The 16560-nt window shown below is 35.5% G+C and overlaps 1 long non-coding RNA gene across 1 annotated transcript; it reads left to right on the top strand.

Moving 5' to 3' along the window:
* Window positions 1-4939: 4939 nt before the first annotated feature.
* LOC136820272 (uncharacterized) lies at window positions 4940-8218 on the top strand. The gene is made up of 3 exons (XR_010848547.1): window positions 4940-5115; window positions 6464-6675; window positions 7829-8218. It is a non-coding gene; the product is annotated as an uncharacterized lncRNA (long non-coding RNA).
* The last annotated feature ends 8342 nt before the right edge of the window (window positions 8219-16560 follow it).

Below are 16560 nucleotides of genomic sequence, written 5' to 3'. Positions count from 1 at the left end.
AAGTGTTGATGCATTGGTATGCATTGAACATTTCGAGACAAAGTGGAAATTACAATTTGATTGTTTTCATTGAGATGATTAACATATTGAACTTATATATTACCTTTGTTATTTTTAAATAATTTAAGAACTTTGCTAATTCCTAAAACACAAAACGCAGTTTGGCTATGAGAAGCGATCGTAAAATGTGTTATGTTCGAAAAAATGTTTTATCATCACTACCCCGTTTTTGTTCAAAATTTTGAGATTTGATGTTTCACAGAAAGGTGTATTTCGGGTCCCATATGTTCCGAAGGACTTTTCCGTTTGCTTTGAAATTTGACTACCTTTTTACCCTAAGGTTGAACTACCACTGGTGTAAAAATGAAGGTTGTAACATAAGAAAAAATTTAATTTTGTAAGCGCAAATTTAACCGCTAAGAATCGTTAAAATATAGTGCTTTAGATCCTCAAGGAACAAAAACTTTTGCAATTATATTTGACTATCAAAAGTTTCCACTGCCAATTATATCTGGATAGACTTTAACATACATCATTGTCGGGGTACTATTTTTGATTTTCTATCAACAAATGAAAATGTCATGTGATCGAATCGAAAAATACAGAATGGAATTGTTTGAAATATTCGCTTTAATCAATGAGTGAGTAATTGCTATTTAACCCTACTATGGAAAGCCCTTTGTTTTCTTTGCCATGGAGGGAAGCCCTTGAATCCCCTCGTTGAATTCAGCAATGAAATAATACACCTTTAAACTCTTAGCAGCGTGGTCAGCTTTTGAGGAGACTGGTGACGAGAATATAATGAAAATTGTTCTCGATGATGGAATGTAAAACAGTGTAGAGACTGGGTAAAAAAGTTTAGGCGTTAAATTGCTTGGTTCAACGGATTAGAATAGGTGGATTAAGAACTCATAGAAAACACTCCTCGTTAGGTTATCAAACTTTTTTACGAGTTTGCTAGCAATTAAAACTTGATAAGTTGTAAAAAAGTTGTAAAAAATCATTACTTTCAACATTTTCATTGGTCATTACGTATCACGTGGTACATTTTAAATAAGAAAATGCACTTTTTTAGCCCTTTCTATCCAATGCAGAAATTAGCCAAATAATTTGAAATTTATTTTCCTAATTCTAAATACAGTCTTCTTTCACCAGTATGCAACCCATTCGTGACCCATCGATAGTTTCTTAGTTATAGACCATACGTTAATTTTCACTTATCTGAAGATTGCCATTGACAAAAGATTAAAAATTTACATTAAAACTGGTCTAGCGTTTGTTGATGCTAAAACTTAAATGCAGGATTTAAAATATTTGCAAAATTATCAAAATTGATCGAATCATAGGACAAATTCGTTTTCGAAACTGTATAAATTGGAAAATTGTTCTTATAAAAACAATGAAAAAACTAAACGAGGAGTGCGCAGAGTCATTTACAGATTTTTCTTGTAACAATGAGAAGACAATGGATCTCTCTTGGGAGCAACGAGAGAAGTTAATCCACCTATTCTAATCCGTTGCTTGGTTTGATTTGGATGTAGCCTAAAAATAAAGAGAGCCAAGAAGAAATCTCACTGTAAACTCATTACCAGCCCCTTAAAAGTTGACTATGCCGCTAAGGGTTGATAAAAAAGTTTATATTTAACAATCATCGTGAAACAGATCATTTGAATTTGCCAATGCGCGTTGCGGTTCATACCAAGACAAGTCATTTGAAAACTAACTTAATACAAATCATGTTTAATGCTCTTAAAAATGGATCTACATACTGAAAAGAGGAATACCCGCCGAAAAGAGGAATATCCACTAGAAAGGGAAAACCTGCAGAAAAGAGGCACACCCGCTGAAAAGAGGAACACCCGTTGAAAAGAGGAATACCCGATGAAAAGAGGAACACCCGATGAAAAGAGGAATATCCGCTAGAATAGGAAAACCTGCAGAGAAGAGGAACACCCGCTGAAAAGAAGAACCCCCGCTGAAAAGAGGAACACCCGCTGAAAAGAGGAACACCCACTTCAAAGGGAAAACCTGCTGCGAGGGGATCGAGACAACTAAAGCGAGAGTCCAACCAGAATCATCTATAATTGGGAGTCAGCAGCCACTCAGAAAGACGTATATATGGGCCCACTGAAAAACCTAGTTACCTAAAAAGAAAACCGACCTAATGGCACCCAATGGATCACCCAGACCATGCACTCAAAAATAGTAAAAAAAATTGAATCCAAATTTTACAAAAATTCGAAATGACTTGTCTTTATTGCGGGCAGTAATCGAACTTAACGCTTTTAAGCGATGAGATTTAATAAAAAACATCGTTTGTTCTACTTGTAATTTGGAGGTAAATTATCGACAACAACTTGCATTCGATGATAAACCTTTTCTTCCAAGTTTAAAGAGAATCTTAAATCGCTTTTGTAAATAAATCAATCTGAAATCAATCAATAGCTTTGGCTTGGTTCGTTTTTAAACAACTTTCTTTTTTTTGCGAATAAATCTTCGAATCTTTGAAAATGATAATGAAATTCATTTTTCAGAATGCAGGGAATTGTTTTTTTATTTGATGTATCAAAGATAAATTTTAAATATTTTTGCCGGAAAATATTTATAATATATTAATTTTGTCCGTCAAGAAAAGGGTTAATCGATTGATTTCAATCCATTGATTTACAAATATTCGATTACAGCATAACTAAACAGATTTCAAATTTTCAAGAATTTGAGAATCTGGCCGGGTCAAAACTTACCCCAAACTTAGAACAACTTTGTTCATCCAGCCACCCGAGGAAAACCCTAAAACCCAAAAACCTTAGAACAACTTTGTTCGTCCTCCCAACCGGTGACAATCCAAAGTTCAATTGCCTCAAATGCTTTGAAAATTCCAAACAAGAAATCCAAACTCAAACAAGGCACATTGCCGAGAAAATAATCTCTACTCTGCACTTAGAATAAAGTATAGATTTAAACAAAATTTTCAGCCGATCATTTAGTAAATAAGTCTGTAAGTTGTTATCTGGTTGCCCGATCAGTCTCAATAAGCGGGACGAGCGACCACACATTTGTTTCGTAAAAATTAGTTAAGGAGAGTAAAGCAGAGTAAATTTTCTCGGTCAATGCAGCTAGAAATCTGACAATGAGAAAGATTAAAACAAAAAAAGGGCATTTCAAGGAAAAGTTTTTTTATTTTATACGAACAAACTATAAAAGAACATAAGGCTTAGATGGCTTAGATAATATGCTAAGAACAAATTAAGAATTTCTTAGGAAAATAGACAAGAAAACTCAGAATTGGCGAAAATAAGAACAGGCTTAAGACTCAAAAAGTTAAGAGCATCCAAAAGGCTTCAAAAAGTTTGGATAATCTTATAAAAAAACGTTTAACTGCAAGAGATATTTGTAACGAAATTTATAAAAATCCTAAGTCTTAATGTCTCTGAAATACTACGTTACCTGAAAATACGTTTTGTTTTTATACAATTTGAAGAACTTGTAATTTGGAAATCAAAAATGCACTAAGCAAGACAGTTCTATCATAAAATATCAGTGTTTATCTAATAAAATACCTCATTCCATTAGGATCAGTTGTTCGTGATGCACTGTCAAAAAATTTTTTGATCGTTTTAACTTTCTCTTGTCTAAAGTCCAGCATGTAAAAATATTATAGTATTTCGACCTCACTTACCTGTCATCTTCAGTCCTGTCTTTTCGTTCTTTGTTGCCGGCTGTCTAGCTATATGTCTCTCAAAAACCTTATGTTACTGAAAGCAAAAAGTTTTCAAACCACGGGCGAGAGAGTTGGTACGTTATCAAGAGATTCTGACGTTTCAACCAACTTAAACGGGTAATGCCGCGTCAATATCAAACCGTCATTGTCTCATGGTAAAATATCTACTCTCCCTGAGAACGTTCAGTAAGAGGGAGGGCCCGAGATAAGTATTGCCACCGTACGCCGTTAGCTTTGCTAGTATGTTTCCTCGACTGAAGTGACAAGAGACTGATCCCAGCTGGGTAATTCTAAGGTTAAACCCACAGTCTAATACTGCTTTCAACCAAAGAATGCCTTAATGCGCAAAGTGCGATGCCATTAAGGTGCTAGACGGGAAGGAAATTTTTAGGCGAGTCTTGGCGACTCGAAATCATATCCGAAATAAGAAAAACTCTGCAAAAACCATAGAATTTAGGGGATAGACAGCTAGACAGCGTGATATTTCGTCGGTAGAATGGTCCTGGCACCTGAAGAAACAAGAGAAAAACTCAAATTAGTGAGAGTTTAAGTATTCACGATACTACGATAATTTGAAATCATTTATAGAATTTATATCAAAGTCTGCTAACCCAATTTTGTACTTAGATAAATATGCTTTGCCACCCTCTCGACTAAGGTTCGAAAATGTATACAAAAACGGACTCTGCTAGGTTGATAAAGCTAAATTCTACTCAGTGTCAAAATTTCAAAAATATACCTCTACATCATATTTTAAAAGACCTCACAAATGGTTTGAATACAAAAAAATACAACTCACTTTTAAAAGTGACCAGTTGAGTGGTAAATTCAGCGTCTTCTTCTTCTTTGGGAAGTCTTTCATGGCCTTCTGAGAAATAGACAAATTCTCATAAAATTTCAGTGAATTTTGAAAAATTCAAGTTCAATTTGATGTCCGTGACAAGTTTCTGTCGAACCATACTCCGTCGCGACCGGTTGCAAATGTGATTACTTCACGCCGCTGGTTATATAAGTGAGCTTACGCCCTTTTTTCTGAAATGCATCTAGTGTAACGAGAAAAACCATAGAAACGGGCTTGGTACTGTGAAATGGCATCCGTTGAAATTAGTTTGATCGCTATCTCTATGGCATTTCTCGGCTCACTGGATGCATTTTCGACCAATCAGAATCAAGAGTGCGAGGTCCCCTTAAAAACAACGCAGTGGCATTCATCAGGGCTATTTGCTTCTCGTTGTGGTGAAGGACGGTGGTTCGGGAGATTCTTGTTATGGAAGTTCGACTTTAAAACTGAAATTTTTAAATTCATTATACCTGCCAAGATTTTAACATGACCAAACGAACGAAAGGAAAGACAGATATGGTGGAGGACCACAATGTGCTGTCTGGGTGGTATGGTATGGATTTTTCGTTTCGATCTAGTGGTGTTGCAGTTTTGACAAGTTTAAAAGGCAATTTTAGTGTTTTTAAGCTATAGATTTTCCTCTATTTAAGAGATCGTTTTTTCTCAAAACAAGGCAACCTTCGACTTTAATCTAATTGTTTGATTTGCGCTCTTGAAAAATCTTGTCTTTCTCATACATTGAAAAAAACTGTGTCGTGAAACATTTATTTTTGACATTTCTTTAGGAAATTTAAATTGCTTTGTTTGTGGAAGTTTTGGTAGTAAAAACGAAATTAGCTTTTATTGGCAAGATGGTGCGAAATGATATTCATTTTGGTGCTCACATACATCAATTGAATATTTTGTGAAGCTATATTTTTTTGTACCGTGAATGTTGGTTTGAGAATGTGCACTTTAAGGATGATACGTTTCTGTGTGTTTGAAGTTACAGTAATATTTTTTTGTTGAACTTGAAAATACAAACTTAATTGTTCCTGATTAACATTACACACAAATGAAACCCATTATAGGGATTAAAGTAATTAACGATGAAAATTGTTTTGTCACTTGGAAAACAATTATCTTTTGTTTCAAATTTTTATTGCAACATTATTTGAAAGAAATGTTTTTATTTACCATAATTGACAACACATTTTCAGGTTTGCACCAAATGAAGCAATGGTCAGAGAGTTAAAAAGATTTTGGGAAAAAGGATTTCTGGTCGGGTTTTTGAATGTTTAGTTTTGGTTATGATTTTTTTATGAATTCTTGTTTAGGTTTTCTTGAAATGTCGTAAACGACCTATCATCATCTGTCAAAGTGTTCGATACACGTTTTTTTATAAGAACATCCAAAATCTTTGAAGCCTTCGGTTGTTCTTAAATTTTTGAGTTTTAAGCCTGAAAATGTTCTTAATATGTTCTTATTTTCGCCATCTTTTGAGTATTTTTGTCCATTTTCCTAAGAAAATGAAGTCTTAAAATGTTTCTAACTTGTTCTTTAATATTTTCGCCATCGAAGCCTTATGTTCTTATATAGTTTGTTCTCGTAAAAAACGTGTATTTGTAAGGATTATTGTGCGTTTTACTTGTTGCGTTGACATTTTATGTACGTAATGACCTACTTATGTTTTCTAATAAGAATACCCGAAGTTTTTGAGGCCTTAGGATGTTCTTAGCTTTTAGAATTTTAACCCGTAAAATGTTCTCAACTACTTTAGTGTATTCTTGTGCAATTTCGTAAGATATCGGTTTGTTTTGGATTCTACAAGGCCTTAAAATACTCTTACTGGCTCTGTATGGTTCTTGAAATTCGAGATGAGGGTGCTTTTTTGATTTTACCTTTTATACCTTATTTTTCAGTTTCATTTATCCTTGATGAGCGAATCAACCCATTGGTTTTAGATATGACGAATCTATACCATTCTTGCTGGTCAAGTCTAGCCTGAGTTTACTATTAACATTGTCGAAACCACCACCAGCATACAGGACCGAGCTTTAACACTTTGGTATCGATTGCACGATCCTCGCCTTGCCACGGTATGCGCCATAGAGGGAACATCTTATGATATATTGTAAGTTTATATACGCCCTGGAGTTATCCGTTTTTGGAATATTCTGATGGACGTTTGGTAGTGTTCTGCTCCTAAGTTAAAGTATAGATGTTTATAGTGTTAATTGAAACGGCAGTTCTTCCTGTTTAATGCTTTTTACGTAGATGGTAGATTAAGTGGTTCTGAAACGAAAACTCTCTTTTCTCTCTTTTCTAAGATCTCTCTGGTACAGTCTAAAAAGACACCGACAGAGTTGTATGTTTAATGAAAAGGCCTCACGCATCAACCAACACTTTTAAAAGATTATTTAATAAACGAAGTCTTATTCTTGTAAACATTCTTTTAAGAAAAAAATAAGAGAATTAGCTAATTGGTTTATGCTCAAAAGAACGAAAGAAGTGCGTCTTCCTTTTAAATTTGATTACTGGCTTATTGCGTAAGAATCTACTTGTCAATCAACCATTTTTAACAAACAGGTTTACCCATTGGCCTGTACCTTCCATTTTTTGAGAATTTTCTTGGAGAAACTATGTTTTCCCTACATTCCGCGCGATACAAAATTGGAAATTCGTGATTTTCTTTTTCCAAGGCAGTAGGGAGGAGAGTCGGCATATTGAAAGTACCTCTGTAGTGGAGGGTTTCATTGTGCAATATGGTTAAAATACGGCTTGAAATTCGAACTCAAGTGAAAATACTGAAGTTTTGGTAATTCTTTCGTGCATAGAGAAAAGACTACAAATATATCTTTCACTATTGAGGTAGCTTTGAATAGCCACCTGCTTGAACTACTCGTGTACAAAAGTTGAGGTGAAATGCTCAACACTGTATCCCGCGGAGGCGCCATTTTATGTATTTTTTAGCGATTTTTTCCACATTAATGAAATTCTATGTAAATTTTTCACCGACTTGATGGGTATCATTGTAACCATATTAAAATTCTATCTTTCCCCGTCATGAAGTCGAAAAAAAATTTTAAGAATAATTTTTTTTGAAAGAGTAATGATGTTTCAAAAATGGTTAGTAGAATCAACTTTTTTTCCGAAAAGTAATCCACTTAAAGGGCCTGCTTGTAAACTTCGTCAGCTATATCATTGTTTTAAGTTTTAAAGGTTGCTCAGCTTGATCGTCTATGATTATTATTTTAAAAACAGATTTGTTCTCTCGCTTTTTTCAGGAAATCTGTTCAAACGACGGCGAAATTCAAAGATCCTGGAAGCACTTTATTCGTATTTTTTTAGACTTCGAAGCAAAACGTATGGTACAAGCTTGGAATCTCTTCTATGGTCTATTGGAAAACATGGTGCGTATTATAGCTCTGTATAGCAGAGAATGTAGAGCTTAGTTAACCATGGTTGATGTTGATGCAGATGATCGTCACTGAAGATTGATGCAGGATACGACAATGACGTCACAATACTTGTGCTTCTTTTTTACTTAAAAGGAAATAAATAAACTCTCCGTCATAAATTTTGAATCCCCTCAGATCCGCCACTGCACTTACTTCTATAGCTTTTTTAGACCACTTTCAAGGAATATTAAACATTTGAAAACCTCTTCATAGAAAGTGCACGTTCAAGACAAGTTTTTCCTTAATAAAAGTACTTAACTTGAAGCTTCCCTGTCTCAAAGCATGGAGGTATAAAGAAACAGGAGAAGTATGCTATTGTAACCAAGCTCGCCCTACGATTAAAAAAATTACGGTGTATACATGCTCATAATCTCATATATCGTGCATTCTTAATGAGCTCTTTTATCCATAGGTGAAATCCTATTGGCTCATTTAAGCTTTAGAAATTAGATGAGACGAGATTCATTGTTTCTGACATCAGTGTAAGAAAATATTTGGACTAAAAAAAGGCCTGTAAACTTGGCAATCCTTCATCAAATGATAAGATTTTTCGATCAATGTTTTCCTTAAGGTGAACTCTATTGCTTGATACTTTCCTCCAAAATCCTCCAGCGATTTTATGTCTACACATTGAGTCTGAAATCGTGTGTGCTTATAAAGAACTTTTCATTTTCTGACTTGAGAAAATATATTTTTGAAACGAAATTGAACGGATAGCGAAATCGAACATAAACTTGCTTCGTGGACGATTTTTTATCTAATTTTCGTATATTAAAAGGCGAGAATCTTCAATACTGATTATTAGAATGTTCATAGCAAACTTGAGTTCTACTAAAAAGTCTTATTTCATCGGGCGAGCTTAGAATTTCTTTTGATACATTTTATAAAAGAAATCAAAAGACTTTAACGACCAATTACCGACACATTCAACTCCTGTTTTTCTTTATACCTCTATGCTCAAAGCCCCATTCAGTTTTCAATTGGAATACTTTATGGATCAATTTCTCAAAGGGGTTGAAATTTAGGGTATTGTGTAAAACGGACAAATTTTTAGCCAATTGGGTCTGTGACACAGAGGGTGTATTACCGTGATCATAGTAAGCCGTGGTTGAGATTTTAAAGCAGTTTGTATCCATAAAAAGTGTCTGTTGGGTGTCTGTTTCATTAGCCTTTTAAGTGCCAACGTCGTATATATCAGACATGGGCTATGTAGGAGGACGAAGCCCTCTAGTAATGCCCAGTTTGAGTTAGAAATCATCAGTTTTGGTCTAACTTGTAGGAATTGGATTGGGCTTCATGGTCAAGCAAAAAAAAAATCAAAAGTGAGTCTTTTCAGCGAGATTTAAGCTAAAAAGTCAAATTAAATAATGCAAAAATTTGACAAAAATCCACTTTTTAAAGATTTTGACCGCTTTTTGACCATTTTTTGCCTTTTTTTTCCCTTACCCACCCCACCCCTTAGCCGCTGCCCACCCCGCCCTTCCTTAATCGGAAGATTTCTTAAAAGAAAGAGTAGACTCTAAGCTACCCAACGGACTATAAACGAGCTTCTAATTCCTTCTACATTCGGAGATAAACGCCTTTAAAGTTTGAACTAGTGCGTTTTTTAAAAATAATTGGCCAAAAATGGCCCAATAAGTTTTGATCAGAAATAGCATCTAAAGTTTCAAAACTTGAAGAAATGAAATTCTAATTTATGGTTTGTCTTATTCAATTCGAACTGTTTTACATAAGTAATGATAGAAGTTATTTGGTGCACAAAAACCTCTTTAGGATACTTTTATTCATCAGGTGTTAATTTATACTATCGTTCATCTCTAAGCAAAACGCACTGTTGGAAATCCAATATCTCTTATTGTGAGAATAGAAGAAGTTTTCGTTTTAAAATACCAAATAAAAAACCCAGATGCTTGTTTTAGGCAAAAATGGGTGTTGGATATGTGCAGACGGTAAGGTACGTTTTTTCTGCCATTCGAGAGAGTCTCTCTAAGGGTTATGAGTTTTTTCAAGAACGGAAGAAAACTTTTCGAAATAGTCTCTCTAAGGACCAACTTTTCAGCTAAAATCAGTCTCTCTAAAGGTTTTCGGAAGTCCCGTTCGCACATACCCCTTTTCCGCTAACCCTAGTAGTCCCCCCTCCCCGGGTATTGGCCTTCTTTTAGACCGGTGCTTCAGTATTATAAGGAAAAAATAGATCGATATTCGGTATACCAAGAGCATCTCGGTATCGGTAAGAGTCCCTTTTTTATGTCGGTATTACAGTATTTTTGGTAAACTATTGGTATCAAAGATCACCTGAAATCAAGAAATCATATTTGTGTCATAAATATTTCAAGAGATATAAAGGAAAGAAAGTCTTTAAAATCTACATATGAATGTATTGGGGGCGACTACTTGAACAAAGGGGGACATCGATCGGTATCGGTATCGGTACTTGAGCGGAACAGTAAACAGTATATCAGTAAACAATGATCAGCATATCGATATTACACTTTTATCAGACACCACCCACAATAAATGAGTGAGTAGAAAAATATGGACGAAAATTCATTTAGTTGAGATATAAATATATTTCCGCCTTCCAAGTAAGGAGCTCAGGTTAAGGTTCCATTAGTCTACTGTATCAGACCGCTCCGAGCTTTAGAGAAGAAGGTTTACCGCACAGAGCGAGGGAGATATGACGTAGCCTAAGGTTCCATTTATCTTAATATTTCCGTCCATTTCCGTTGTTTATTTCTAACATTTAGGGAAAAATAAAAACTTACCGTCATCTTTCTTTTCAAGATTCGTATTTAAATCACCGATGTAAAAAGACGATACTTCTGCAAGATTTTGATAATTATATTTTCCACTTGTACTTTCCACTAGCGGATTTAAGACAATAGAGCAAGTACGTCGGAAACATGTGAAGGAGGGCAACGTTCAATGACATTGAAAATTCAAAGACAAAGACAATGAAATTACCATTACAAATCTCTTCCCTTGATAAGGTCCACAGGGTTTGAAACCACCTATGCTTTCCTAAGGAAATCTTTATGTACGGAAGCTTTTTGACTTAGGTAGTTTAAATGGTTCTAACGATGATGTTGGTTTACCGTAGGTTGACTAAACTTTCTCATAGCACTCCGCATTACATACGTCATAATTATTTTGACTCAAATTTGTACAACTCTCAATCGCACAGTTCATTTCGAAACGGTTTGAAAACCGTGAAAGTTATCACCTTTCTATTGATATTGTATTTAACCTGATATAAGTTTTTAACCTGCATAATATTTTTAACCTATATAACATAATTGACTGAGGGACTCGCTTGTCGGCCAACAACTCTGATAACCGTTAATAATAGAAACGAATGCATTCCACACCCATTGCACCGTTAGCCGCGATTGGTTTGAACGTTGCATTTTCAGATTGTCGAACGCGTTCTCCGTACATACGTTTCTTCTCGTTTTCATTCGTCTTAAAGCAGTTCTTTGGAGAGTCGATGTGTCGCTGAGCAAAAAGGTTAAAAACCCTTACGTCAAAGAATGCTCGTTAACCATAACATTCGTCTATTAATTGAGCGCACTGATATCAAGTCTTGCTTCCCTGCTTTTTTAGCTTGATTAAGGAGATCTTCATTGACGATTGGAAGCAAAATAGATTCTTTTCGGACGTTAACACAGACTTCGTCCAGCAGCTTCGATGTGATGTCACGAACCTCGTTGTGACGTAAGGTTACGGAGCTACCCTTCTTACACGAAAGGGAACGAGTAACATCGAATTTCGCTCCAAATGGACACTGTGTCGGGATATTCTATCTAGGGGCAAATCGTTTCGAATCCGTATGGTGTCCCGACACTCTTGTTTCGATAGTTCGTAGCCTTCGTCTTTGATCGGAAGCACCGTCAACTCAACCAGTTTGAATTGAGATTTGAATTTGGTTGAGAGATTCTGCGTAGAATTTCTGCGTCGAAAAACATTTGTAAGGCTTTTTAGTTTCATAAAACCTAGAGGCAAAATGCAACTCAACATAGAAAAACGGAATAAAAATCCCGGCTTTTGGTGAGGTGATCGTTATATTAATATTATGCATACGCGTGGGCTAAGGGTCCAAGGGTTGTGGGTGTCTTACGGGTATGTGTCGCTTTGACCCTCGGACCCTTAGCGGGACTAGAATAGGGAGGAAAAGTAGTAAAATGTTATGAATTATATAAAAAGGCCCTCATTTTTTCATTGAGACTGATTTAACCAAATTTCGCACTGCAAATTCACGGCATCCATTTTGCCTAAATACCCCCTTCCACCGGGGCGTCAGTAGTTACCTCACTAAAAACCGGGATTTTGGAAGGCCAGTCTCCACTTGCGCGCACTTCGATTGCACTTTTTCAAGCAATGCTTCCACACTATTGGTCAACTATTCCAACAAAAAAGGATGAAGACAAAAGGTGCGTTTGCAGCGCGCGCAAGTCTTTTGATTGTTTTCACGGGTCCACGGCCAGCCGGCTCGGCTATCCTATGAACTGAACTAAACATTGGAACCCCTGGTTTTAGACGCTGACGCCTTTAACCGCTTGGCCATCGCTCCTACCTCAGTTGCAAAGTGGAATAGACGTTAAGGGGGTAGTCATATGAGAAATTTGAAATGTAATTTTTTAAACTTTTTGTTATATCTTCTGAAGTAGTATATATTTTTCAATGAAACTTTCCACAATTGTAGCACAACTATAAAGGATTTGAAAAATTTAAAAAAAATTCTAAAAATAGCAAAGACGGGGGTAATATCGTCCAGGGGGTAAAAGCTATAAAAATATTGTGTCAACCTTTTAAGAAAAACTAAGAAAGCTATTCAAAAAATTTTTTTGGTGAAGGTTAGTATTATGAATGTCTCCAGAATGAGTGGAAAATTTTTTCAAAATTTCAAGCCAGGGGGTCTGGAACCTAAAATTTGTACTTTTTCAGTTTAAAAGTCAAAAAATGATTTTTTTAAAAAACTGCTTCATTCATCCTGAGGCTTACCATAATAGAAAACTACCCTGAAAATTTCAAGTCGATAGCTTTTCTCAATCCTTAGAAAAGGCTGACAAGGTGCGTGAAAACCCCCTAAAACGTGTTTTGAGAAAACGGCACAGAAAGTTGAAAATAGAGGTTTTTCTCAATTTTTCTGCGATACATAGACCGTTTTACAAAATTTTTGCTGTGGTTGACCAAAATGGATTGACACATTACTTTTAATGTTGAAAAGGTACTGGAAATACTAAAATAGTCCAATTTTTTTGAAAAAAAATGGCCTTCCACGTGCTCCGGGAATCTCCAAGTATTTTGCGTCAACTCTGCGTACAACGCGTAAACATGGCTTTAAGTCAATAAAAGTGCATTTTCTCATCAAAAAACATATTGCCAACAAAATATATCATCCTTGTGCTCTCTCAAATCTGTTTATATCATTTACAGGTGAATTTCAATGTTGATCTTAGGGAAACGTGTCTTCGGGTTGAACGTCAATCATGCAATGCATAGTTTTACTCAATACACCTTATCGAAAATTCCACAAAAACAATTGCGCTAAAATGATCCGTTGAAATTGGGAGGTAAACATAAATGGTAGCGCGAGTAGCGGCGGTATGGCTAGCAATCCATGGAGTACGCTCGCGTAGTACGGCCCAGCTTCAACACTACATTTCCGTCACGTAAATATACTACATGAATTCTATGCCTGTATAAAAGTTCCCGCGTAAAACAAGAACTCATTTGCTTATATCTGGCTTGTTTATGGTCCTAAAAATACACTGAATTTGAAAAAAACAAACAAAACAAAGCTTTCAAGATGCTAGCAGAAGCTATTAGAAAGAGAAAAACAACAACTTCGGTGGTTCTTCAGTTGATTTGGAGGCTCTTTTGGCATCAACATTTTGGGTGTTTTGTAAGGCTTTTTGCCTGAAAACCGCAATATCGAGCTTTGTTTACCTCCCAAAAAGTGTTGCGTAGCAACAACGCGAGGAGGTGGAATTTCCGATAAGGTGTATTTTCCAGGATCGCCTCTGGCGCCATGATTCATCAAAGACTAGTTTTCCACTGGATTTAAGACTCACAATGGATACATCATTGAATGTGTTTGGTTCCTTGCTTCAAACTTTATTCATAGTCTATAGTATAGTCCATCACTTTGAAAAGTTTTTTTCGGTGTACAAGTTTTACTGCTCCAAAACATCAGTTCGCAGAATCAAATTGTTGCTTTCACTCAAATTATAGGCTTCCAAAGCTTTCTCAGATGTGAGAAATGAAATGAAACATTCAATAATATCATAATTCAATCCAAAACAATGCATAAGCTCAGTTTCCATGTCAAAAACACAGCTGATTGCCTCCAAAATGTGAAAGTTTTTGAAAATACCACTTCTTTGGTTACCATCTTTAATTACGTCATATTAAGAAATCCCGGGAAAAAAAGGCGGTATTGACTTAGACGCCCGAAAAGGGCGTAAAAAGAGCTTTCATTTGATATGTCATGATGCTATGTTTAGAGCAGCCATACGGAAATGAGGCCCTAGCAACGGATGCGATTTCCCGTTGCTAAGGAGAAAATTGTATACCAGGGCTCATAAGAAACCCAATATCTCGGCAGATATTTATGCTACGGCCTTGAAATTTTCAGGGTATGTTCAGGAAGGATAAAGGATCCTAAATAACCCTAAACCCCGAAATTGATAAATTTTTCACCAATTTTCAAAATCTCATATGACTACCCCCTTAATTGGGTAGAAAAAACGCGGGTGATGTTTAGTACAGGCTAATACCTGCCCCGCAAAACAATCCAAAAATTCCCCCAATCATCAAAATCGAAGCAAAAAAATGGAAGTTGTCCCTGACCTAACACAACGGCCCCGCCGATGCGTCCCGCTAGAGCTTCATGCTAAAACGGTATTTTACTGACTGTAGATTTTCAGTTTGAATATATGAATATTGAGTATTTCATTTATTTAAAGAAAATAAATAATCATAAATTTATATTTTAATATATATAAGTATTGTAATTTAGTTTTATTAAAAACGATAAAGACAAAGTATTAAAAGATCTTCTAAAAGTTACAGGTCAGTGTTTTAAATTCTGATTTGTTTACATGGTCTTCTTCGATTTTGCACATGGCGGTGCATAATGTACCAGATGTACCTTCCCACGTGGTGTCAGTTGTCTGTTTATGTTAAAAAATTTTGAATTTGATGGTAAGAATGTATACAATGAATTTTGAGTACTTTAACCCCCCCTCTACCAGATAGGAGGGTCACTTCTTTGGCATGGGTGGGATGCTTTACGTCTGTCTGTCAGAAATGTTGTCTGAAATTCACAAAAATCCAATGGAACTTCTTCAGTCTAAACTTAAACTCCTATATCAGGATTAGAAACTAGGCTAGTCTTACCTCTTTTATCTTTTCCTTTACAACAATACAATTCTGACAAGTTGACACAACACATCTGTACATGTACATAGACCTTTTTGCCTTTCCATCCGCCATCTTGAATTGTATGCAAAAATAGAGGAACGAAAAAGCTGTGGTTGGATTTGGTTGGAAAGTATGCAAAAGGACAAGTAATCCCTGAGAGAAGTTTTTATAGAAATTTGCTTCAAAAATAAAAAACACAGGTTTCAGGTTCAGGTAGGGTAGGTCGGGCCTTACACGTGCGGCAGTAACAAAACATAGATTTTCGAAAAAAAATATTCAAGCTTACATATCTCAAGGAAGGAAACCTCTTTTAACATAAGTATTTTTTCCAAAGTGTAGAGAATTTATTCAGCTTTCTTTTGCAGAAAAAATCAGCACATCATGTCTTCATGTTCCTTCAAAATTACTCGCGGGTGAGTTTTTTCAAACTTCTTGTTCGCGGCACGGCAAAATTTTTTATCCGGGGGTTAGTAGTAGTAGTAGTAGTAGTAGTAGTAGTATTTTATTTTTCATGATTGTAGTAGTACCGTGAGTGGTTCTAAATCCGACAGTCCTGCCTAAATCCGATGGGGTCTTTCAAAGATACAAACTAAAACAAAAACAAACCTTTCGCTGTGACGCAACAAAGATACCAAAGTGTCAACTAAACTAAGAGATTTGATACATTGAACCAAATAACAATTTCAATAATTGCTTTTTATACAAAACATAATTTTTTATTGCAATATGTACATCATAAATGACAACAACAGTAACAGCATCATAAAAAGTAATTATTTTTACAATTCACACTTTTTAAAATTACATTGATTGACATTTTGACAATCTTGTTTAGATGCTTTTTTTTAAGAGTTCTTGCAATAGTTTATTGTTCAACTTGGAGAGGGAATGTTTGTAAACATAGAATTTTTTTCATAACAGTTATTTGGGGGGTCGGAATTAGGCAGGGTTGTCGGATTTAGGACTACTCACGGTAAATATGATACAAAGTTTTATGTTAAATGATATAATAAAAAAACTAAACAATGCTAGAATGGAGACCTCATATTAACAAGCTATTCGAGATGGGCCACCTTTTTGTAATTCCAAGGAATACTAGTATAATTAGGTATTTGAGTGATTCGCTTAAGTTT

The sequence above is a fragment of the Clytia hemisphaerica genome, unplaced genomic scaffold (assembly GCF_902728285.1).
Source record: "Clytia hemisphaerica strain Z4C2 unplaced genomic scaffold, Clytia hemisphaerica genome assembly, whole genome shotgun sequence".
Lineage (NCBI taxonomy): Eukaryota > Metazoa > Cnidaria > Hydrozoa > Leptothecata > Clytiidae > Clytia > Clytia hemisphaerica.
Note: the sequence above shows the minus strand (reverse complement) of the source record. Positions and strands in the feature narration are given on the sequence as shown.